This window comes from Calonectris borealis, chromosome 11, assembly GCF_964195595.1.
Source record: "Calonectris borealis chromosome 11, bCalBor7.hap1.2, whole genome shotgun sequence".
NCBI classification, from domain to species: Eukaryota; Metazoa; Chordata; class Aves; order Procellariiformes; family Procellariidae; genus Calonectris; species Calonectris borealis.
In genome coordinates, this window is record NC_134322.1 from 13,644,763 (window position 1) to 13,671,515 (window position 26,753).

The 26,753-nt window shown below is 41.5% G+C and overlaps 1 protein-coding gene across 1 annotated transcript in view; it reads right to left on the reverse strand.

The window, feature by feature from the left end:
- The window catches only part of GLDN (gliomedin), a 133,694-nt gene extending 106,941 nt beyond the window's left edge, over positions 1 to 26,753 (reverse strand). The window contains exon 1 of the mRNA XM_075160070.1: positions 26,567 to 26,753. The gene's annotated coding sequence lies outside the window, so the exon portion shown is untranslated. The remainder of the gene's footprint in view (positions 1 to 26,566) is intronic.

Consider the following 26,753-nt stretch of genomic DNA (forward strand, 5'->3'; position numbering starts at 1 on the left):
CTCGGACTCCGGGGAGCTCAGCGAGGGCGAGCTGGTCTCACCCGCAGGTAAGGGGGGCTGCTGCCTGACGGACCGGTGCCGCCTCGCCCCGCGAGCGGCGGGGCTGGGGGCGACTGCGAGAAGGAAGGGGTCGCCGGCGCTGCCCCGCACAGCTCCGCGGCAGGGCTGCGAGGCTCGGGCTGAGGAGAGGTCCCCGCCCTCCCGCGCGACCCCGGAGGTAACGCGGCCTCGCAGGGGCGCGGGCAGAGGCGGGAGCCGCCCGCGGCGCGAGCGGTACCCGGCCCCGCCGGCGGCTGCTCGGGCAGAGGGAGCCCGCGGGAGCAGGAGGGGAGCGGCCCGGCCCCGGGCTCGCTCTGCCCCGGCCAGCCGGGGTAGGGGAGGGAGCTGCCCTGAGGAGTTGGGTTCAGCCGTGACGTGACAGCCGCTGAAGTTAGCGGTGTTGGCGTGAATCTGATGCATTGTGCTTTCTATCCAGAGGCTGCAAAGTTTTTTGGGTTTGGTTCGGGTTATTTTGCTATCGCAGCTAGCCCATGTGCAGAAGGGGAGGCTCCCCCTCAGAGGCCGGCACGCGGGGCCCTCGGGCCGCTAGGCTTTTGTGTTCAAGTCCGAACTTGTCACCACAACACATAAAAATGCTGCTGTCTAGCTGCTGCAGCCCACATAGTTCTTAGATGAGACAGAAGGAAAAAAATAAAAACCTCTCCTGCCATTTCCAAGTCTCCGCATTCCTGTGTCCTACGCGAAACAAACCATCGCTGATGTGCCGTAATCAAAGGCTTTCCTGCACAAACAGTAGGTGGGGACAATAAACTTGTATGAAATCCAGCATACATAGAGGTAGGTTTGCTCTACCAGCACAGCATGCGTCCCAGTGCCGGTCCGCAGAGGACTGCGATCAGCTCAAGGCCACCCCCCTTCCCCACGCACATCTAACTAACTCTTCTTCAGTCAGCGGCGGTGGTACCCTGCCATCAGCAGAGCGGGCTGCGGTGGTATCACACACACGGCTGGCACATGACAGACGCTGGGCGATTACTGATGCTAGGCGCCGAAGGGACCTGTTTGACCTCCAGCTTCCCATGGTGGAAGTCACAGGCACCTTCTCTGAAGCCATTTAACTGGCATCAGACACAAGTAAGCGCAATCGGAATGATGTCTGAAATTGTCCTAGAGATCATAATAAACCCAAGTAGAAAGTTACTGTGTTACGTTACGAGATCTTTGAGAAAAATCTTTTCACATGATCCGTCCAGTTTAGACATGTCCTTTATCCCAGCTGGTACCTCCCCCTATCCCCCGCAAAGAGAAGGGTTTCAACACCAAACAATATTTTAACTACAACAGGAAAAAAATGCCAGATATTTTGTGAAATATTTTAACTGTCCTATTAATACAGCAGTGATGAACAACGGTAGGAGGTCGTAAGATAAATAGGTGTTATCTCGTCTAGTCTCCCAGCAGAACAAGATTTCATAGCGTAGTCCTAAATCCAACTCAGTTTTAAATATTAGGGGTATTTACTCTTGATATCTTGCTTTGTATTTTCTTACTTAAGGTCTAGAGAATGAAATAAGACTAGCAACAGGTCATAAGCTACTTATGTTCATAAAGCTCCATTAGGCTGAACTTACTAACAAAGACCACCAACAGCTATACTTTTTCTTCCAAATATTCAAAGCAGTGCATGAAGCGCAAGTTACAAGCATTACATTTATAGACAAATAAATGTAATATAGCTCCTGCCAACAACTTACTCCTGTTCTGAATAGGATTTTCTTTTAAATAAATTAAAAATAACTATGCTTAGAGATTGCCATAAGTGCTTTTTATGTCATCACTTGCTAGCTGCCAAGAGTTGATGTTCATCATTCTCCTCTCCTCTTTTCTATTCCTTCTTTGTACTATCTGAGAGAAGAAAAATCTGGTACTTCGACCATACATGGCAGATGCCTATGCAGTAGAATAAAATTGGAAGAATGAAAACTTGGTGTTTTTGTCTTAACCAGTTGCAATCATCTTTTCTGCACGAAAGAATTACTCGCTGTTTGTATCCCCCGTCCTCTTCTGAAAAATACATTTTTGCTAGATTTCATTTGGTCTTTTCTCTGTAGTCTGCCATATGTACAGTGCAGTATCTCTCTGTATGTGGGTGTTCAGCTGTCAGTCACTGTTGCAGGCACAGAAGCTGAGGGGTTCTAGTGTGGGATTCAGTCACCACCTTGTTCAGGGAGGTTCCACACCCCACGGGTCCCAGTGATCAGGGGCATTCTGCCTGCAGTTTGTAGGGCAAGCGGAGTGCCTCAGAGAAGTATTTGGATAAAGTCCTAATAATGGTCCGATTTTGGCCATTGATTTTACACCTAGGTTTTTGTATTGAAAGCGACACCAACTTGAATGTTTAGCTTACTCTCTTCACTATCAGTCTTCGCACTTCCAAATTTGTAAAGCAATGACTTCTGCTTACACAGTTAAAACTCCTTTAGCCATTGCCCACTTCTTAGGTTGTCTGATTGTTCGAGCCCAGCTTGATACAGTTTACTTTATCACTAGGGTTTCATGATGCTAATGCAATACAGGTGTTTAAAAACATATCCCATTTAAGGGTTTGTACTACCCGTGCAATACGTATCCAGCCTTTTGTTCTGTCCCGGTGGAACAGCACCCCTGCCGTTCCTGGGACTCACACGGATCTGCGCAGGACAGGAGGCTGCCTTGTATGCCCCACCATCTGCCACACACGCTTGGCTTCTAAGACCCAGCTGGAGTCTTACTCTGGGATCCCAGCCGCCTCATTTCCTTTAATAGCCCACTTAAAGCTGAGTCTCCAAGGAGGCAGTAGTATTTATTCTGAACGTGTTGTCACGATAGCATCTTCATATTTCTTTGGTGCAAACAAAAAGCTCCTTATATGCGAGTAGTGCAAGATGTTAGCTGTACTTTAAAACAAACAACCCAACAAAAAGCACGACACCTCTGCACACAAGAACATCCAGCTCCACGGCCTTGGCTTCCACAACTCTCCTCACACCCATCCATTACTGCTTCACATTTGAGTTGTCTATAATCAAAAAGTTTTGTTTTGGTTTGGGTTTTTTTGTGGAGTATTTTGGTGTGGTTTTTTTTTCCCCCTCAAAAAAAAGTTACTCATGAGACAGACCCCTATTAAAAGCATTAAACAGGTCTTCACGATTTTGAGAAAAATATATCTTGTAATGCAAAAGAAAAAAATGACATGCTTATTGGTGCTACCCTCAGTGAAATTTCTTAAGTTTTACTGTACATGTGACTAGTCACATTTCTTTTCTTGTCCTATAGATAAGCTTTTGAGAACTGAACAGGTAATCTTAAAATAGAACATTGTTCTAATTTTTTAACGTCCACCTATTGAGAGGTTGGTTTTTTAAAAAACTCTTCAGTACAGCTGAAGGACTACTTTTTCCCAGCTCTTTCATAGGCAGCCTACCCCATGAAAGTAGGATCCTCTGTGCCATCTTTCAGAGTAAGATTTCACAAAAATCCAGGTCATCACCAACGGCAATGATTTTGCAGTAGATTTGGAGATTCTGCAGGCAGGGGAAAGGCAGCAGCAGACCTTCATTTGGTGTGCTTTGTCCTAGGTTCCCTGGCTGAAACAGGCAGGAATTTGGCCATATAGCATTTATGCAATATTGATTTAAGCCTTGCTACAAGCTACTAAGGCAAAACCTAGATTTCCATGTTTACTTTAATGGAACTATATGTTACACTATTAACATATGATAACTAGAGGCTAAATTGCCTGTATGGTCTTTGAAACAATACAGATTATTTTTATGAAGTTTAACATATCCTGGAGAGAAAACTGTTGCTGGTCCCTTCTCTGGCTTTCCTCCCACTGAAGTCAAAAGACATTTGGCCTAGGAAAGAGAGCAGCTTGCACTCCAAGCAGAGCTCTAAACTGGTGACAGGATTTTTTTTTTTTTTTTTTTAAAAAAAAACATTAACACTGTGGAGCCTATAACTTTGCCTGATGCCAGGAATAACAAAATGAAGACAACCTTATCACCAGGCTTGCATCCATAAAGGCAGTCGGAGTCTTATTATTGTCTTCAATAGGGCCAAGATCTTACCCTGCAATTCCTGGCACAAAAATTTTAATTATCAAATTTAAAATTATTTGATAAATTATCTGAATTCTACCCTGGACAATAAATATACACTTAGTAAAAACAACAACAAGTTTAAACATTATTTACTGTTGTAAAACAGCCCTGACAGACATGAATAATTTTTCTGGAGCTGTAATATTATTTGATTTGCAATGCTTAGCAAGTATTTTTTTCTGCAAATTATTTATCATGCTACATGAACTGCCTGTACTTTTGCAATGTTAATCTTTTAAGCCTGTTACATATTTTAATCAGTTTTACAAAGTTAAATGCCATTCAAGAGCTAATAGATTCTTGTAAATGTAAAATGAATTAGAAAGCGTACTGCAAGATATTTAGTATTTAATTATTTGAGGCATCAGTAACATGCTTATGTGATATAAAGTGCAAGTAGGCATTTTATAACTCTTTGCAGTATCACACTGGTCATTTGAACAATGTTTATCACGACAAAAGGTATACTTTGCCCCAAGGAATACTTCTGTGTTCAAACAAAGAGGGTTTTGATTTAACAAAGCCTTGTTTTGATTCTATATAAAAAGGTCCAAGTCAGATGTGCAAGAATATTTATTGGACTTTAGACAAGCCAGCAGAAGTGGTAGATAACAGCATGTTGTAAGTATGGAAGCTAGGAGGGAAAAAAAAAAAAAAAAACAAACACACACCAAAAACTATTTTGAGTGGAATGTGCAGACTCTACTGGATGCTTGTGTAATGAAGTGCTTTCTATCACCTGTGTAATAAAGGGCTCTCCCTTCCCTTCTGCTGGAAAACAAAGGAAAATCAAAACTAGTTGAAAAAAGATGGACAGATGAGAGACATGAACTAGCATGTCATGGGAACCAATGCTCCAAACTCTCTTACAGGGCTTTTTGGATCACACTGCAAGCTGAGGCAAGCATGTGTCCAAGTTTCTCTGCCAAGACCGAGTGGGCAAGAGGCACTTCAGGGCGAGCAGGCAGGAGCTGCCTGTAAGAGCAGCAGCTAGGGCAGCACATGAGCCAAGAGCCTGGTTGGGTGAACTTTTTTTTTATCTCTTCACTGTTCCCTCCAGGAAACACCTGGGCTGCTGATTTACATACAGACCCCTCTTTACACAGCAACTGTCAGATTGGGAGCCTTGTCCAACTGAAGGGGAAAAAAAAAAAGAAAAAAAGTAAAAACTTTGAAAGGCAAAGAATCTAATCATGCTGTGATGATAGTAAAGACCGTAAATAATTCTACTTTTGTCAAGTTGAATAGACAACTTGGACAAGCAGAATAGACAATTTAGTTGAACAGGTCAGCTTGTTCAGGCATCTGTTTTTTAAATTCAAGTGGAAATATGAACTTCATGAAGCACTGGATTGAAGCCCAAGCTCTTGTGCTTGTGCAATAACAACATCTGTGGATGACACTGCTAAGCGGCTATAGCTGATTGTGTATGAGGTAACAACTCTTTTCAGTAGCTTTGATAGTTTCTTCCTACTTTTGAGAGGATGGCAGATGAAAACATGTGGCCTCAGAAGGACTTGTCATCATGCGTGAAGCAGAATCTGACTCCCAGGTAGGGATAGCAGGCACATGAAGGATGTTGTCTTAAGTTATCTTAGTGCATAATACTTGATATTCTTGATCGGTACTACTCACTTTCAGGACAGGGTATGCTAGTGCCACCCAGACACACAAATAGCAGGCAGAGGCCAGCCACAACTTTGCCACGTCAGAGAGAGCCTGTTTCTCAGGCAGGGAGGTTGATTTCACACTTGATGGTTGATGGTTGTAAGGGGCTCTCCATAGCCCCAAACTGAGCTGTTCCCACCTGAAGTTATGTTGCTGCTAGCAGTCAGTCAACAGAAAGCCTCTACTTTTTCTAATATGTGGATACGGACAAGCCTTGGTGCAGGAATTTGTGATGCCAGATGAAGTTCATAGATAGGAACATGAAGCAACATCCTGCCACACAGCAGTCATCGACCATTCCTGTCTGCCTTGCCAAAGGCCTGGGATGAGAGCGGGTTCCATTTGATGTGATATTTTGGCAATAGTGGATGACCTGTACAAGGCAATGAGAGCATCTCCTCAAAAACCTCACGCTTCGCATTTAAAGAAATAAGTCTTTTATCCTTTCTTCTCATCTACACCAAAGACTAGGAAGTCATGGTAAAAATAGTAGGTCACCTGGTTTTGTTAGTAACGGCAGAACAAAGCTATAAGCCCCAGGTAAAAAGGAAAACAGTAGGCCAGAGAGATGGGAAAGAGTTCTGGAAGACCTGGCCTGCCCGAGAAGCCTTTTGTATTTGCATTTTACCCACAGCATCAGCCTTGGGGCGACAGGCCCTCCCAGGTCCCAGGAAAGTAGGAGAGCCCTGTAACTTTCTAAGAGCGCTCATTATCTTTTCTAGTAAACTAAGCAGGACCTGGCTGAGGGCCCAAGCAGTGGTACCCAATCCTCTAAACTGCTTACTATTAATGTACTTCCTGGCGCTGCTTCAGCCCGTGCCAGATAGCCTCCCACAAAATGTCCTGGCATGAGGCAGGATAACAGTGGCCAGTATGAATTAAACAACATTTGGAGTGTGGGAAAGAATTCAGCTTGCACCCAGATGGTGGTACGATGGATGTACAACAGGTTCTGTCCCAGTTTATTTACAGACATAGACCCTGCGGCCAGAGCAGGGTGCAGAGATTCTTCACTGTTACTGTGACTTCTGGTGCACCGCTCGCAGCTGTCCAGGCTGCTGGTCTGCTTGTGGACCTCTCTCAGGGCAGCTGCCTTGGGCCAAGACCTGGGTTTGGAGCCCTGCCCAATTAAAAGTGTGGTGTTTGCTGTTTGTCTGCAGAAATCTCTCTGCCAGTTAGATTACGGGAGGGCATCTTACAGGCTGACAAGTCTAGCTGAAGGAGACTCATGGGAAGCTGAGCCTAACTTGCTGCAATAATTGTGACTTCATACCCAAGACTCAAACTTCTTGAGAAGCCAAGCTGAGCTCCGACACTGGCTGGTAGCAAGTGATTTTTCTGCTCTTTAAGGCTGCCATCTTTAATGAAAAAGGCTGACAAAGAGCAAAAGTCACTTTGCTGTCCTTTCCAACAGTCACTAATCCTTCCTTAGTAGAGATCCTGTTTTAAGTCAAGTTTTATCAGTTGGTTCTGTCTAGCCTTCTTATAGAGGAACAGAGTGACCAGTCTCTCTATACAGGTATAGGTTTTGGCTAACATCTGTTGATGTAACAACAGAAAATAGAGCAGGAAGATTATTTCCATCTATGATATGAAACAAACACTTCACCATGAAGACATTCCCTTTGGTCTTCTTACTGATGCTAGTTTAATATGAAAGGTAATCTTCTGAAACACAAATAGTAAAAATTAGCAGAATACCTCACTACCACCAACAAGCGTCTCATTTCTCCAAACTTCATTTATCCAAGCAGCTTGTGTTACAGGAAAAACTAAATTTTCTGTCTCTCTCTTTGAAGAAATGTATTAACACTATTATTGTGTTACTGTTTCCTTTCCAAATAGTTTTCTGTTTATTTTTAGAGCACATAGTTTACATGGTCAAATCACTGACAGATGCAGATCAAACAAATACAAGTTTCTTGGACTTTTCAAAGTGAGGTTTTTGAGGGGTTTTTTTTTTTTTTTTTTTAAATTAAGATAACCATCTTTCAGATTATTTTTCCAGCTAAACCTCTGTGCCATATAGTGTTATGCCAGGTGAATGTCTGTGGGTTTTGTTTACTTGCATTTATTTTTAACTTTGTATATTTGTGCATTGTTTCCCCTTCACTCCCAGAAGTCAGAGGGAAGTAGGTTAAAGCTATCAAGAGCAACCTTCATGTTCACTTCAAAGCAAGTTATAGTTGGTGCCTCACAATTTTGATACTCGTCACTGTTCTGATACATCATTTCTTTAATGGTCTCCACTGTTAGGAGAAATGTTTAGTAGTAGATACAAAAATAATCAGTACAGTCATTATGATGCACAGCTACTAGATTTCTTAGAAAATGATAAAGAATCAGTGAGGAAAAATGTTGACTTGGATTACAGATTTAGGAACGGGATAAAAAGTTGAAACCTTTGTAAAGGCCACATCCACAAGCTTTGCAGAGTGCCAGTATGCCCCATTCTTACCAACTTGGTCTAACTGGTGCCCTTTAAATATACCAGGCTCTATATAACTAAAAGAAGTAGTTTTTGTTCAGTGATTAAACCTCATCTCTATCAGAAACCAGCTCCTATCATATAAATCTAGCCTGACCTCAGCTATGAGGTCTCTCTGGCTTGTCTCTTACCTGTATTTGTTTTTAAGAGTCTATTTCCTTATCAGTTCTTAAAGGTTGGTATCAGCTATCATCCTGCGTAAGAAGGAATGACATAGTGCTTTGTGTCCTTCGGACAGATATGGCTGAGATTTCACTCTTGCCTGCACCCCTGCCCCCCACCCCCCAAACAACAAAAACACCCAACAACAAAACCCACAAAAACAACAACAACCCCCAGACCAGTATATTCATCCAAAACAGTCACCATTGGCATTTCTCCACAAAGCACTTCCCCGTACAGAAATCATACAGAATTGATGGAAAGCCAAGAGCAAATCATCTTAAGGACAGATGAATACCAACGTTCTCCATAATTCCATGATTTAACTTTAAAATTTGGATTAAATCAGATGCCTGAGGGCTTAGAGGAGTCCCAAAACTTAGTTGTTAATCAGCTGGTATCTGTTTATCCTCCAGACCACGGTATCTCCTGTAGTTTTGAGGCTGATTTCCAAACTGTGAGCTAGGGTTCTTTTTAACTAGTTGGTATCATTTACTTCAACAAGTTCAAGAGAAAGTTGTGCTAATTTTACTCAGTGCTAGGTGTTTAAAAGCATAGTTATGCACAGCCAAAAAATAGCCACTTTCAGTGTTATGTTGCTACATGCAACAGCTTGTGCCGGTGAAAATGGATGTTTTGACTACATCAAGAACAGTGAGTGGAACTGTGCCCTGGGAGGACATGCAGAAGTGCCTCATGCTTCGAGAAAAGGCCCAGCACATGCAGCCTACTGTGGCACGCAGAAGGCAAGGAAAGTCAAAAGCCCCCCTGCACCCTCCCTTTGACTGCTACATGCTACCAAAGAGGCCCAGTCCCTTGCAGGAATGCAGATACTAAGATTTTGGCTATACTCTCCATCTTCTAACCTCTAGAATCTTTTTCAATTGTTTCTCTTTCCACCCTTCCTCACCTTTTACACTAATAATTTGTTTGTGTTCCTCCTCCAGATACCCACATCTTTCTAGCATAACTGATCTCGTTCCCCCTGTGCCTCAGCCTATATGCTATTCTTTTGCAAGCCTCAATTCTTCTAGTGTTGATCTGATTCTTCTTCCTTAACTATTTTTTTCTCAAATATTCTTGGGTTTATGATTTCTGCCACTATGAAAGGGAATAAATGCTGTCAGGTTATATTTCATGAAAGGGAAAACCGATGGGAGTAAGATATTGTCTTGTCTTTGTAATTAAAGGTTAGATTTGCCTTGCCAGAGGAACTAACCTGCCTCCTCTGGCAAACAAACAATACAGACAGTGGGCTTGCAAATGAGATCGGTGTCATCTTGATTAGTAAAGCATGTTGAGAACAGGAAAGTTAATTTGATTTTGAAATACTGGAAACAGGTAGATGCAATATTTGCCAGAAAGTGAGAACACTATAGCATCTCCACAGATAACAAGAGCTCCCTGTTGTTTCCTGAGTGCATTCCTGAGCAAACACCTACTTGGAGAAACAGTATATCCTCACCCCTGCAAGAGCAAATCATTGGGCTTGAATAGCAGATCCAGGGGAGAATTGCATTTCTCTCCAGACACAGCAGCCTGTGACTGTCACTGATCAAATGAGGTCAGAGGAGGACACTGCTTTCTAGTGACATAGCTTAATTACAAGGAATAAAGGAAAACAGAGCCTAGCCCTTTTGCAGGGTATTGTGATGAACCATGGCACATCTCCCCCACCCAAGTTTACCAAGATATTTTCGTAAAAATTCTAATTTTTTTAATGAAAAGATATTCTAAGAGGATTCACAGAGGCAGCAAAGGTAAGAGATGCTTCTAGAAACCAAACTCTTCTTCACTTAGGACAAGAACGTCTCTTTCAATGTTCTTCTGCCAATGAGACAAGGATGAGAGCACAGAAATACACCGAGGGAGGCTTTAGGGAAAGGACTTGAAGCAGGGGAATTGCCAAGATGGTGCAGGTTCACCAGAACACCAACACAGTGCCTGCATCCACCCTTCCACTCCACCACTGTCCTGGCTGAGCCGAATCGAACTTGAACCGGAGCCGAGTCTGCTCTTTGCAGGGCCAGCAGCCGCCCTGACACCTAGGTTTCATCTTCCATCACCAGGGTGGCTAGAAACAGGGTCTCCATTTTCCACCACAGCATCTCTCTGGATCGCTAACCCTAAATGCCAGAGCCACCTCATTTGTCCTCGGTCAGCAACATCTTGTGTGTGACCTGCCAGAACACAGGAGGACACAGGGTCCTGCCCAGCAGGTAGGGAGACAGACAGGGAGAGCACAGCTCTGCCCTGCTGCAGCCCTTCCCGCTTGCATGGTGCGGCACAGCAGGAGCGACATGCGCATGTTACACGATTTTGCAGCCAAGGTGCAGCTTTCAAGTTCCCAAGAGCTATGTCTACACTTGCCCATCCATGTACAGAAGATGAGTAACAGTTGCTCTTGCGCTGCTTAGAGCTCCGTGTATTTACCTTTTAGAACGTCTCTAGGAAAATATTGCCTTAGCAACAGCCGAGCAGTATTAAGACACAGACAAGTGATGTGTAGGAAGAGAATTGAGAGTGATGGTGGGGGGAACCATTATTCAATGTTTTCCATATTTTCATAGAACAGAATTTAATTTCCTTGAAGCTACTGCAGTCAATGACAAGGAGGTAGAAAGGTGCATGCGAAATACCTCTGGCTGTGCACTGAAATAAAATATGACTAGACGTACCAAATAACCAAGGCAGGCAACCACAGACTGAGAGAGTTTTTTTGATTGTATACTTTTTACTGAAACAGCTTTTCTATGTTTGTAGAGTTCCTTTTTCCTCATAGCCACATTTGATGGAAATTCAGATAGCATGTGTGCTATTATGTTAAACAACTAATTCTGGAATACTTCATTTCTTTCCTCACTTTTACAGCCATTAAAGCAGTAGTTACACTTCTTAAATAGTTTAGGTACAGTTGACAACTATGGTAGTCACTTTATCAATGACTAAAATTCTGTACAAATTCTGTCTGCTCTACAGATCGTATGTTATTAAAGAGATTGAAAACAAATCTTTAAATAAATACTTAGCTTGTCTTTAAAGCAATGTGGCTTCTTTACCATGATAAAGTGATAAAAATACACGACTTCCTAAAGCTCATAAAACTCTCACAGCAATTTTGCTGCTGAAAGTTTTACAGCTATCTGCTTGAATTCATTTGATTTGAAACGTGCCTTGGTCTAACATTTTTTTTTGGCTGAAAACATTTTTTTAATACAAACAGCATATGATTGAATATAACTAAGCTTTTTTTATACATACGTAAAGTAGATAAAAGTAATTTTCCTTAAGTAAGGAAATGCTATATATAGAAGAAAAGCTAAATACTTTCAAGTCATGGGCTTTGGTAGGTTTTTTGACATCATCCCTAGAGGCAGAAATACAACAAACAATATAAAAGTAGTTTCCTTCATAATAATACACAGAACATCAGAAACAGCTTGATAAGTAAAAAGAACAGTATTCTGCAGAATGGAAGTCATTATCCTGTTGGTTCATGTTTTTCAGTCTAGTAATGATCGTGAAAAACAGGAGATGCACACACATCCGTAGGTAAGACTTGAAAGCTAAGTTTTAAATATTTTTAACAAATGTCAAGACCTGAATAAGTCATAGAAGGTGTAGGCTCTACGAGTCTGGAGAGGTACAGTGTGGAATAACAGCTTGGGGAAGAAAAGAACGCTAAAGGGCATTTTTGTGCCATCAAAATTGCAAACTATTATTATTGGGGATAAATCAATCTCTGCCTCCCCGCAGTTGCCCCTGGGGAGCACCATGACTGGGAAGCTGCCTCCCTAGGGACAACTGCCCACAATGCTGCTGCTGCTACGCTGGAAAAAATTTGCATCTTGACCTTTTGCAACTCTTTCCCAGGCCTTGAACACACCTGGATTGTGCCAGGAGTTAGAGCAGGTTCTCTGTTGGGGTTTTGTGTTTTGTTTTTAGCAGATTCACCAGAAAAAAAAAAAAAACAACAAAACACCACCAAAACCCAAACACGTTTATATATATGCAGACACACATAAAATTGGTATTTAAAGTTACTTTCACTTGGGCTTATATATACACACACGCCTTTCATGATGGTAAGGGGGAGCACAGAGGCTAGCCTGCCTAAAACAAACAATTACAGTGAAATAGCAAGTAAAAATTAATCTCTCTACTGAGCCAGTGAAAGCAGGGTGACTGATTCTGCAATAGCACAGTTACTCAGGTAGAGCAGGTATCACAGAGGAAATGTTAGGCTACAGCTAAAGGGTATAGGGAGGATACTCTTAGGATATGCCCAGATATGTCAGACTTGAACAGATGGAATGCTGATTTGGGGTTTATGTAATTCAGAGCTGTTCTCACAGAGTACACAGGGATAGACACGTGCAGAGTAACAGAAAATGGCAGTATTTAAGAAGCTTCACCATGTTTCCACATGCTCATTTGGAAAAAGATAGAAAGAAAATACCTGAGTAAGGTTTTCCAGGGTTTTTTTTCCTTTCTCTTTTCCATTTTTCCATCATTAAAAAAAAACCCCACACACCAAAACCACACAACAAACAACACACCAGTGGGAGGATTCCTTTCTTCATGTAACATCCCAGTAGGTGTGTGTACTAGTAATACTGTATTCATATTAAGCCTGGACTTCCATATTAACAGTTGTCTACCAATTTAATACATTGTAAAAGGCATCTGTCATTTGTATATCTTTTAAAACAAACTTTGCCACTTTAGATTTCTGTTAAGTAACACCTTCCTGAATTTCAAAGCAAAGAGGATTTGAAATTTAAGGACACTGTAAAGATATCGGTCTAATTTCTTTGTACAACCTCCCATATGATATCCTTTCAAAATCTGATGGATGAAGTACCGGATGGATGGAGACAGCAGGGTCTTAATCACAGCCTTAAGCAAGTATTTCAGTTGTGTCTGTTTCCCCTCCCATTCCTGGTCTGCTTTGTTTGTTTACCTTTACTATTTTTAGGTCAGGAGTGTCTTTCATTATGAGTCTGTGCAATAAGAACTCCAAGATGTTTTATTAAAAGCTAATAAATACTAATATCAATGCAGTGTATGGTCACCACAGGTACTTTATAGGTATATTATGAGAGAACTTCCATCCCTGAGAAAGAAGCTGTACCTCTGCCGTTAACACATCATCTAAAATATGAAAGATACATATGCATTCAATACAGTCTTTCAGAAGTCTTTCATAAAAGGCTGCAGTTTGAGAACTAATTTATCTTAACTACACTTGACTTTTTGTCATATTAAACAGATGACTGCAATCATTTTTTTTTTCCAATAAGCAGTGCTACTGCATATGATAAGACAATAAAGGAACGTTACAAACAAAGGTAGAAAATTCATATTTTTTTAGCAATTCAACAAAAGAGAATACACTCATGTTTTCCCCCCCCCCCATCTTTCCATTTGCTTCCGATTCCAACTGCCTAGCTCTCTGGCAGTGAAAGCATGTTTGGAATAAAAATAGAACCCAGAATTCGAAACTATCAGGTGTTGCTTTGTTTTGCTTTTCCCTTTAATACACGAGCATCTTACTGAAATGAGGAAAGCTTTTCACCCAAAGAGAATTTACCAGAACAAAAGCAGTTTGACAGAATTGATGTGCTCGTGACTGCTGGCATATTTTCCGATACAAAATATGGGGTGGGATCAAGCACAAAAAAGAGATCCTGATCAAGAGACAGGACGAAGGCTTTCTTCCATGACTGTGATACACACCACAGTCTAAGGCCACAGTCTCCCTAAAAACCCACTGTAAGTCACAGTGTGAAAAGTATTCCCCACAGCACACAGAGTCACTCCGTTTTCTTCATAACCCGAGTTTCAGTTCTTCCACATAAAAGTTTGTGTGGACTTTACATATGTAGCCCACCTACACCATAATCTTCTCAAGAGGTTGCTTGCTGCCAAGCTCACTTGTGTGCAGGCCGAGGAATACGGACATTTTCCGATCCTGTCTGTTAAGACTCTTCTGCAGGAAGCTGGCTTTCTAGGGTGTGAATTTGTGCTTTAAAACCATCTGCCCTCTGTTGCTTCATCTCAGGCAATGCCTTAGTGGAAGAAATAATAAATCCTGTTCTAAGGTGACAAGATCTGGTAACCTGGCACTAAACCTCCAATTCTAGAAAGCCAGAGGAAACAGAAGCCCGAAATACAACAAACTCCAAAATCAGGTCCATCTGAGGCACAGCCTTTCATTAATAAAGCTCTGACAGTAATCTTGCATGTAGAAACACAGGTTGAAGATTTACTAGTAAACAGCTGTAACAGATAATGTTATTTTCCTTCTCACTTCTCAAGATCAGTTTATTTAATCTAGAAATGAAATCACTACAAGACCACATTTCCCCTACACACGTACTGGAAGTTTGCTAAAGTTAGTTAACACACACAGGGATCAATGTCTGCTGGAGACAGAACAAGGAGCACTCAGCATATTTGCAGCCAGGGAGATTTAGTCTGACAGTAGGAAAGTCTTTCTAACTGTAGGAGTTGCAAGCAATGCATTAAGCTACGAAGGGACGTTGGTTTTTAGGAACGAATTAGACAAGCATCTCTTCTAGCCCTCTAGTCTTACCTCAGAGAAAGGAATGGATTAGATGATTGGTAAGAAGTTCATTCCTTCAGCCTTGTGTTTCTATGATACTGAAACAATACATGGCAATTCGAAGCTTAGTTCAGCAATGTAAACAACTATTTTCTACAGCAAACCAAATTCTTATCCCGATTTTGCTTTCCGTGAGAGCAGACAGAATAACCTTTGCCAAAAATCTGTCCTTAACTCCATCTCATTTTCAACACTGATAGTCTTTTAGATACAAGCTTCAATCTTTCTGGAGAGTGTCATTACCTCAGTTAATATCTATGTAGATTGCATAGATAGCCCACCAATCCTAACATTAGCCAAAAAAACCCCTGCTGCATGCAACTTTAGAGCTTCTGAGCCTTGCTCATTGATCAGTTACCTAACCACCAAGTTGCAGGTTATTTAACACATTTTTTATATATATATGTGTTAGAAATACCCATTTCTAAAATGTAAATGCAGACAGCTCAGTTGCAGAGGCTCATGAAGACACAGCTGAAAAACATTAAAGAAAACCACTTGATTATTCTTATCCCTCCTTCTCTGCAGCAAGCTGAAAAACCATAGATTGTGTTAAACCACGAGATCAGGGTGGACCACCTGTGTGTGTCTTGTGCTATCAGATCACATTCACAATCCATTCTCATCTCTCTAGATTCAATTCAGATTAATCCCTGCCAGCACCGCCTCCGGTGTTACTGATCCTCAGCTGCTACAGCAGGCACTGCCCTATGGGCTGCGGACCGCCCTCACCGCTCCAGAAGCTAATGTTCCTCCAGAAGCCAGGTGCAGCCACCTTCTGTGCCAGCTAGCTTTGAAAGCAGAAAAAAAGGCAGTCTAAGTCATCAGCAAACTATAGCTGGAGGTCTGTCAATAATATCTTGTATTGACATAGCATATAGCCACTAGCCATTATTGACACCTAATGGCAAACTTCCCCCCCCTTAAATAATACTAAAATGTGACTACCTCCTGTAGATAGTTGTAGATGCAACTTGCCTAATGCCCACTAGAAGCACTTTGTGGGTGTAAGTTACACCTGGAAAAAAGGAAGGTGGATTTCGGCTCACTTAAAAATATACCATCTACTCCCACCCTACAGACTGATGATGTGTTGTTTTACAGCTTAAAGGTGCAGCGAGGCCAGGAAGCAAATTAATACCAAGTGCAGTTGCTGAGGAACCGATACACTTTCTGGCAAACCTGACAATGTAATTTTATACATTGAACATCTGGGGGTTTTTATTTTAATCTTGTTATAACAAAGCCATATATAGCAGGAGAAGAAAAAAAAGAAGTCTTACAGAAGTAGAACTGTTCCTGAAGTGACCTAAGATAGACTAAACAGACAATCTATCTTAAGAATCCGATTTTTAACCAGAGGGGGAAAAGAAAAAAAAAAGAAAGGAATGTTAGAACCTATGAATTATAGTTAGCCTTACTCCTTTCTTCATAATGCTCTAACTTTCCCCTGGAAAAATCTAAGCAGACTGAAGTGACTTTTTCACTTACAAGAATTGGTGAAAGAAATAAGGTTTGGTAGGTTTTAGGTTACGTCTTTACAGATGGAGTATTCCAGAGTCCTGTTGTGAATTCCAGCCTCATCCTGACCTGTAAGGGAGAGACTTAAGACACTTCAGCCTTCCTCCCGCAGAGTTTGGTTTCTACGCAAAGTAAGGGAGGGGAGATGCCTTCCAGTGGTCACTCAGCTGAACACTGCGAGGACCAGGTCTTGAGTTGCTCTGCTGAGTCTATAGCCAGGAACACCAAACCTTTCATTCAGTTTTTATGAATTCAGAATATGACAAGGCTAAGAGAACAGGCTCTCTTCAGCTCCAGACTACAGAAGGAGAAAGAGATGCAGACTGCTTTACGGAGATAGGACTCCAAGCCAAGTACAGTCTTGCCTTCCATTTACCTGCAAGCAGGTAGGAGCAGCAAGTTTGGAACTTGTGAACACAAAGGTTTTCTTAAGTTTTATCGTATGGGGGAGACAAGGGAGAAGTCATTTTTCCTTTCAAAGAGTGTGCTACAAAGTCACTCTGGGCTATGCAAGGAAAGCACATCAGAGCAAAATTACTGAAATACAATGCATGAACAATACTACAGAAAGCAGTTGGCACAACGTTCAGCTATTCTGCTGCCAGAAATAAACTAATCAAGCCTTGATGATACTCATTTGAATATTAAAGGAGTTAAACATTCATCTACCTCGTAGATGAAAATAAAATACCTCCACAGAAAGCAGTTAAAATATAGTAAAGTGGTATTCCCAGGGATCATTTGAGCTTACACTGCAAGAAAACACTCTTTCTGTGAACACCACTTGAGCATGGAGCATGTACTTGCTTATACTCGTTAATCCAACAGTTTCCTCTCTTTCTTTCAGACTACTAAAGAATATCTGTACTTTAAAACAACACAAAACAAACAAACAAACAAAAAAAAACCAAAACAAAAAACCAGAAAACCACACAACCTAAACAAGCAAGAATTCAAACACTGCCAAACTAACCTTAGTATTAAAGTCACAGAGTAAACAGGCATCCTTTAAACACATAATCGGGCAGACTGGCGGATGCATTACAATACAGCGCCTTCAGAGGCGGCTCCTTGGTTCGCACAGGCTCTGCAGAATGCCCTGCCAGACATCGCTATAAGCTTATAACTAAAGAATTACAGCCTCAGATTTTTATATGTTTAGACTGGCTTCTTTCAGCAAAAAAAATCAACAACTTACACAAGCAGTTGGATCCATTCTCAGTTCCATGAGATAATGAAACAAAACTGTAGTGGACCACCCAGAGAAACCCTGGTTCCACCTGTGCCTGCTGCCAGAGCAACACAGGACCACAAACACCCTACACACACGCTGTAGCACCATGAAAAAGCTACTTTTGCAGAGATTTTCCATGCAGGCCCCAGCATACCGCCGTAGGCTGCACAGAATGGTCACCGAGTCAGAGGAAGGGTCCTTCCAGCCCCACACACGACCTCTCACAGCAGCAAATGCCCAGACCAGAAGAACAAAGTACATGGTAATACTAGCACAAAAACCTCCTCACAGCCTCCAACAAGTAACAGCCTCAAGACCTCCAAAGTTAGAAGACATGCCGGCAGTACCAAGGAGCTGCACACCCACCTTGCAAACTGCGCGTCCTGCGTGTCAGCCTCCCCACTGCCCGCTCCTCCACGCTCCCCTGCGGCGAGTAACCCCCTCCTCCCGCCTCCCCTCCCCGCCCAGCACCAGGTGCAGCTGGGCAGGGAAGCCCTTGATTTGCAACGAGGAGCACCTTGTGCTGTGGGTGAGACAGCAGCAAGGCACTTCGGCCTGGCCCCTCTCTTGGGAAGGTCCCGCTGCAGAAAGGCCGGCAGATTGCCACGTTGCACCACTGTTCTTCCCTCGTTCTGTGCCGGGTGCATTTCCCATGACGGGCTGCAGCACCACCTTGCACACTGGAGATGAAGACATGGGACTTTTGCATCCTGGTAGGGGTTGTGACCCTCAGGTTAGCCATGAGACTATCAATACTCCCACAGACCTCCAGCCCTTCCAGCTGGGGCTTTCCCAGCTCCAGAGGCTGTGAGGATAAGCAGTGTTACCACGCATACCTCCCGTGACTGCGCGTTCTCTGTCGCATGCATAGACCAAAATCTGATGACGTGGTTCATGTTATTTTGAGCCATAGTTCATTTTTATCCTCACTTTGGTACTTTGAATTCTGCTGTGTGGCTTTCCATTTCAGCCATTCCCATGCTCAAAAAGCAAAACATAAGTAGGATTGCAGAGAGCTATCTTCCGTGCCCTCCAGAGTACAAATTAAATCTGCAGCACTGACAATGTCACATGCAAGTAGCAATGGCAGAGTAGGACGACATAGCAAGGCATAACAAGCTTCTGCAAGTATTAAAGGAATTTGATTTTTAATTGGACTTTCAGCTGTCAGACTGGTTTTTAAATTCTATTAATATTTTTGAAAATCAGTGACAGCATTGTTTGTCTTGCAGTGTAAAATTGGTTAATACATGAAATAAGTATCTTCAGAGTACGGTAAAGCGATTTAAATGCTCAAAATACTTTATTAGCATTATGGGGAAAAACATAATTACCAATTTTGCTATTAATAAATTTTGTTTACTGTTTAACACCGAAGCAAGGCCTAACCTTGCAGTTTTACTTTGGTAGAACTCCCATCACATGAGGAGTTAGTGCTAGACATAAATCATTATGTGGGAAGGAAGCAGGAAAATATTTTTCTAATGAAATTCTGCAAGTTTTTTGGAGTAGCTAGCAGGTATTATCAGCTCTGTGGAAATTAAATGCTTAAGTGCCATCTTGGACTGTGAAAATCACACTGTTAGAGCCTGCAAGGGACACAGCACTGAAGTAGGTAAATGGAAATTTAAAACTAATTTACTATCCCACTAGCAGTTAGTCTAGGTGGAAGTTCGCAATCTGGAAATGATGTTATTTGGGTCTCTCTTTCACATCCTTCACCATATCTTTCACGGTTGCTAAGAAACAGCAGTATTACAGTACAGTAATCATTCCCACTCCATTCTAAATTGTAGTTAATTAGCCTATGTGTGAAGTGGGATTCCTAGCATGAGAAGAAAGAGATAAAGTTTATGTTTAAATGCACAAACCAATATCACGGAAGAACGGAGGATTCGTTCTAAATCAAAATGTTCAGATGGCAAAAAGCTTTGGAAAGTTTACATTTCCCGGAATGTTTGATAATACTTGGGTAGAATAAAGGAATCATGATTAGCTGTGTCCCAAAATCTGTCCTTTTGCAGACCTTAATGAAAATTCTCAGCTTGAGTGTGAAATCTGATGGGTACAAAGACAAAGATGATGTGATTGGATAAATTAAAAAAAAAAAATGGAATTTGTTCTCTGACATGGATGGCATATACAGCAGGAAAAGGTTTACAGTTTAGGAGAAGGTGGGAAGTAAAAGATGCTGCTGGGTTCTTTTTTTTTGAAAATTTGAAGGTATACTTTTTATATGGAAGTAAAAAAAAAAGAATCTGGTACAAATTATTTGGGAATAAAAATGTTTAGGTTACACAAATATATCTGATTATCCTTGTCTTCTGCATTTCTTATTTACCTGAATAAGTTTTTAAACATCATGGTTTTGAACAGAAATAAGTCTTGACTTTGTCATTTTCCGGGGAATTTTCTAATTAGTGCCTTTGTTGTAAATAGCTGTAGTCAAAGGATTTTGTCATTTGATTTCCAAGCATGAGTGAAAATTTGCTATTGCATTATGAAAGAACAATGAACAAGTACCTGCTATTTGAAGCTCAGGACAGATCTGTCATTATCTTTCTAACAAATACGGGGTAGCAGCAATACTACTTTTTAACTAAATCAAGTAAGGGAATTTTAAATACCTCAGAAACTGATTGCTGTGAAAGCCTGTTTTGTTTTGGTTTTTTTTTTCTCTGTACAATTTTATATGGAGAGGTTTTTCATAACTTCTGCTTGGAGAGGAAAAGAAAAAGTTGCTTCAGTGTCTTTTCCGTTTTCTTTTCCAAATAGGGATGTTGCAGAAAGACCTTTCTAACACAAATACAACGGACTTCTCAGTTCTCAGTGAGCAGAGAGTCTCATAGACGATCTAGGTGCTGTGTTAGCATTGATAACCAGCTAGATCTACACTCTGTTAGACAGCCTTCATTTTAGTGGTTATTTATAAGAGCCAACATGCTATGTGGTGATGGTTTATTAAGCAGGATATACTCTGCAACCAAAAAATGAAAGATATTTCTGTTCAGTATGCTTTGAGAGCTTTCAGATTATAAAAATGTAGAAAATATGTTTAAAATCCTTATTTATTAAATATATGTGTATATTTGTGTGTGCTTGTGTTGCTATTTCCAGACTGAGATTCAAATGTTATTACTCTAATTATTTCTCAAGGCTCTATTTTCCTTCCTCTCCATAATGGTATAAGGATTGATACATCTTGTAAGAAATCAATGATTATTTCATTTTACTACTGATTGGGATGTCAGAGGGCTTTTCAGATGTATTGTAAATAAACAGTTTGACAGAGGCCACATTGGCTGTGACCCAAGAGAGAAGCTATGATAAGTTTTGCAGCAGCTAAGTGCTGTTTTGGAAGGGAGCTGAACAACTAGCTGTTGTCAAAGGGGCAGAAGAAGGTTAGAGCGTACGCTCAGCAGGGATGGATGCAGCCCTGGCCTAGGGGAGGAAGAGTCGTTGTACAGCCACAAGCACATAACGAAAGGAATGAATTGAGCAGAACTGGGGGCAAAAGGGGGATAAGGCTTTCCCTTCTCCCACTCCTTCCTCTATCCGTCCCAGCTCTACCTGTGAAATTCATAGGGGTAAAAAAGATCTCTGTAAGATACACTTCAATAGGGACCTAAAGTCCATGTACTGCTAAGGGCTTCTGTTGGCCTTAAGCAATTTGAAGAGTTTTGGAGGGATTCTTTATATGTCCCATTACCCCCAGATAATACAGTATTAAGAAAAATCTTCAATTCTAGCCATAAAAGATTATCCATGGTTGATCGTGGTTGGTAAGAGTTTTACAGAAGCTTTCTGGCTTGTGAGAATGCAGTTTTAAAAAGCACGGTGGACATTCCACAAAAATCCGTTTAAGGGCATGTGTTTAAAGTACATAAATATGTATTTTAGTGTGCCATTGTCCTTTGAATGTCCTTGTGAATATGTAGTGAGGTGTGGCATAATTCAATGAGATGGCGAGTTTTATTGCTGATTCTCAAATCTAATGCATCGTTTGATTGTAAGGAATGTTACCTGAGGGACCGACAGCCCTACCTGAGCCTAGCACAGCGGCTTTAAATTATCTTTTATGAGATTTATCTGTGAATAAAACCAACCATGAGTTAGAGCAGCTCGACTATAATAATCCCAGGCTCATCCACTGTCTTGCGAGTGCTCTTGGGCTAATGCCGCGCAGACTGCCTCTCTTCTGGCTTGCTCCTAGGGACCGTTAGAGTAAGAACTGCATTCACCGGCAGTAGCCAGGGTTCTGGCTGCCCATATACAATGTAAAGGAAAAGCAGAGGTATTTTGCACACAGTCAGAGACTGTCCTTCCCCTTCCCAAGGCGCGTCATTCACTACTGTAATTCTGTCAGCCTCAGCAAGAACTACCATCTATCGTCTGCCCCGCAGAGGTGGTTACAGTGTCCTAAAAGCATCAATTTAGATGGTAGTTCTGTGCCCAGAAAACTTGAGGTCCTGAAACCAACCTAAAGAAGCCTTCATTGAAAACAGTAGATGGTTCTGTAAGTGCCAACCCCTTAATATATGGTCACTTGGAGCGGCACGACAGGGCAATTCCACTCCGTAGGAAGGAAAGGAGCGTGTGTCAAGCTGCGCTCTGCCTGCAAGTCCGAGTCCTGTTGAACATTGTTTCAGGGAAGTTCTCGTAAAGGCTGGTGGAGATGCGGACGCCTGACAAATGGATTTGGCTTCATGAATCCGCTGGCTAAAACTCCAACGTATGGCCTGAGCAGCGAGAGCTGCTATTACAGCATATGAATTGTCGTAGCAGAAAGAGGGGAGCTGGCAGGACGTCCCGACACCAGGCAAGGGCTGCATTCCTGCGTTCCCAGTGGCGCGCTCTGGCAGATCTCTGTGCTCCAGTGTTTCAGCTTTCAAAAGGAGCTTTGGAAAAAGGCTACGGAATAGCCGCTCGGTTTCCACTTGACAGAAAGCAGCAGTTCAGACCCACTAACTGTAGATTCTTTTTAGAGAACAACCCTAGAAATGAATCAGTGAAAGGCGTAGCACAAAATAGGCTGCTGTTTCAACTGGCAACTGCGGAATACACTTGTGTTGGGCTATTTCTGTCTTCCTTGTACAAGAATAATTTCCATCATTTTAAACCATTTTCCCAAGTAACACAATCTGGTTTCATTTTCCAGCACTAACGGAGGAGAAACCTTTATTTAAATCTTGTAAACAACCATTGGTAACTAGATGAACCTGTAACAGAGCTAAATAAATATGCCAGATACCCAAATGAGCTTGCTATCTACTCCAAAGTCCTGGAAAAAATAAATAATTCCGATTAGTTCTTTGAGTGGCAAACTTCCAACCCCAGCAATAAAGGCAGGCCCTATGTACTCCAGAGCAAACACACTCCTTTAGCATAGCACAGAGTGAACTCGGCGGCAACGATGACCATAGCCAGCTATGGGAAGGCTGATCTGCCAAGGAATAAACACTCGCTCAATAGGCTACTGCAGTGATTTTTCAATATTTTGTTTCATTTTGCAGATTACTTAACTTTTCTTCAGTTGAGCGTGCTTGTAATATAGTAAATTTAAGCTTATAGATAATTAAGTTTTCTTAGTTACCTTTTTCACTGACATCTTGGAAAAAGTTCCTGGGCTGCTCCGGTCTGGGTATGTCCACCCAGGCCTTACTGATCTAGGCTGAGTGCTGGACTCTGTATGCTTTACCTAGGAAATAAACGCAAACCTCTGCGGAGAGTTGTGAATTTTTTTACTCTATAGAGAGCTGGTAGTAGTGCTATATAGCACATGAGCGGTGGTGCATAACCTCTCTGTAAACATCTGAATTTCATCCAATACAAGTGGGAAAGGGAACGCTTTATGGTTTAGTGGATTTTTTTTGTTTGGCATTTTTGTTTTAATTAATCTACCTTTATTCCCCTGCTGATAAATTAGGTCATGGAGTTACATCTGTCTCCTCACATAACTGGAACAGCGTAGGCACTACCGCAGAAGTCCGTGTTTTCTGTGCTGCACTGTTTTCTGCAGGTTTTTTAACACGGTCATTATCAAAGAATGAACAATACAAATATAAATGAGCCATCAGAAGTTATAAGCTTTGAAGCTCTGTATAACAACTGGTCGTAAATAAAAGCAAGAACTTAAGCGTCACCAGCAGCAGTTATATGGATAAGAAAGAAACCTTTCATGTAGCGAGTACCTACAGAGAGACTCCTACTGATCACCACCAGATGAAAGAATACCAAAGAGGAGACGTGCGAGACTTCAGTTGTACGAGGTTAATACATTATCTACTTGAATAATGGAAAAACAGAAGAAAGAACCCAGGACACTGAGAAGTTAAAAAGAAAGTCAGCCTGATTTAATTGGAAAGCATCACTCGGCTGGCTTCTTTAGTAATTGTTGGAAGCCATCCCAACTCTTTATATATTTAGAAGTGATATAATTCAACTCATAAATAATTTCTTAATAAGCAACAGTTCTCCCAAAGTATGTGATTTAATCCTGCAGAGCTTGTGAGAAATAGGGCTGTTCCCTTCATGCTTCATACATTTAGAACATTTTATGACAACAATAATTTTTCCGTTGTATATTTTAGAAGTAGGGTATCCCAAAAAATGCATTTGGTATCCAATGAAATGGCAAAGGCTTTGGACAGTAGGTAATAACAAATGCTGGAACAATTATTACTGTCAGAGAGATGACATTACAATATCATTAGGGAAATCTGCATAAGTGTATGCAAGATTAGGCCTGATTAAAAGGCAGCCTTTACACTGCTGAAAGACTGGCAAAATCTAGTGGTGCTCTGTTGTCATTAAGAATGAAAAATTTCCTGAGAAAATTTTAAAAAGTATGTGTGTATATACATATTTATGCATATGTATACACACAGTTTTTTGGTGGGGGTTTTCTTGGTGGTTTGTTTTGGTTTTGTTTTTTTTTTCTTTTCCAAAAGGACACTGAGTCTACAAGACCAAGGTCAATATCAGCTTTAGTTTGAAGAGGAGCAGAGAGCTGGATTCCCTATTGCACAACAGGAACAACTCACTTTTTCAGCCAAAATCTACGCAGCAAAGCTAATGCAAACGGCAGACAGAGGCAGAAAAGGCTGTCTGACAACCCAGCAGATTGACAGGAAATCATATGGAATTTTATAAAAAATACGTGCATTTCCAACAATATTTCAACCAGTCAACATTTTCCATCAAAATAGCTTAATAAGAACATTTCCAGCTTAGGGATATGCTAGGGTTATGCAACGGATAGCCCATAATTCATGAATTTCCCTATTCTCAATTGCATAAGTAGGTACAGCCACAATATTTGTCCAGTCTTAAGTCTCTTTAGGTCCAGAGTGATTATTGTTCAGTCAACCTATTAAAAATAAATCTGATGAGGGGGGTGCTCCCTCCCTTGGGGTAGAACTGTACCGGTTTATCAGTGCAGGTGGAACTACACCAGTGTACGCCAGAGGATTTAGCTTCTTATTTTAAAGAAAAGGAATTAGTTTCAGAGGCTGGATCTATACCTTGGGACAGGAGGTATAGGAAAGACCACAAATTCTTCTTGATTCAGGGATTATGTTTTTCTATGACTTCAGTGCAAATTTCAGCAATGCTCTGACTCATCTTTGGGATATTATTCAATATGGCTATTAAATATTAGATTGCATGAACAAGGTTACCTTAGTGCAGGCAAAAAATTAGGACACATTTGGAAAGATACGAGAGAGGAAGGAAAAAAAAAAATCAAGATTTTTTTAAATTCAGTTTCACACTAAGGTCTGTTCATTTTACTCAGAACATACCCTGTAAAATGACAAAGCTATTTACATGAATAAGTTTAAGCAGGGCTTGGCTGTGAAATCCCTGGCTGTTAAAGAAGTGTGTTTTGATTAGTTTCAACTTGCTTTGGGTTTAAAAAAAGTAACAAATAGCACTGAAAATCAGCGAGGTGCCAAGGCTGGCAACTGGGACTCCCTCGAGCCACCAGCCATTCTAATCAGGGTACCGCTGAAAAGCGCTGTTTTGAGAGCTGTTCTCTGGCAATGGAGAAAGAAACGGCTTTTCATTCATTTTCTTCCCACTTCAGTGGGTTAGTCAGGACTAACCGAGTAGAATAGGCTCATTATTGTACCTGTTCAAAGGATAAGGATTTTATATTTTTACGTGGAGGTGGCTTTCCTGGTGTTACTAACCTCTCGCAGTTAGTCAGGGCTTCAAAAGCGTTACTTTGCTCCACTTACCCCTTAGATCATTCCGTTCATTTCTGTACATCTCAATTAGGGAAAGCAAACCAAACTCTCTGGAACTCATTCATTAACAGTGTGCTGCAACGTAATGTTGCAAATTCTACAAGGAATCAGAGGAAACTTCTTCCACTGAATGGTTTAAAGGCTCCATATAAACATGTCTGTTACCACAACATTTAGCTAAGCATTTTCCCCTCCCCAAGTAAACATTAAGTCTGAAACAAGAAGCCAACAGTGGCCATCTTAAGCTGCAAGTCCAAAAATACAGCAAAAGGCAGCAATTAGAACTAACTGACACTTTGGGAATTGCTATCATTACAGAACACTTTTGCTGGAAAATACCACAGTCTATATTGCATGAGAAAGAAAAAAGTAGTTGCGAAAGGGAAGCGATGACCTTTCCGAATTCCGTGTTATCCCGAGGGTGGCATCCATGAGTCTGTTTCCCATGCTAGCGTTTCTGCACTGCTTACTTACCAGTGAAACAAACGGCTCCTTTGCTGTGTCAGGGCTCCGGAGGTACAAAAGTGCAGAGCATGCCCCGTTCGTTAGATTTTGTGCAGCCTATCTGAGGAAGCCAAGAAAGCGGTGCTTAAAGGAGGTCATCCTGCCCTGCGCTTACCTGCTAAACAAGTTATGGCCCAAAGCAGTCCCTAGCCACCTT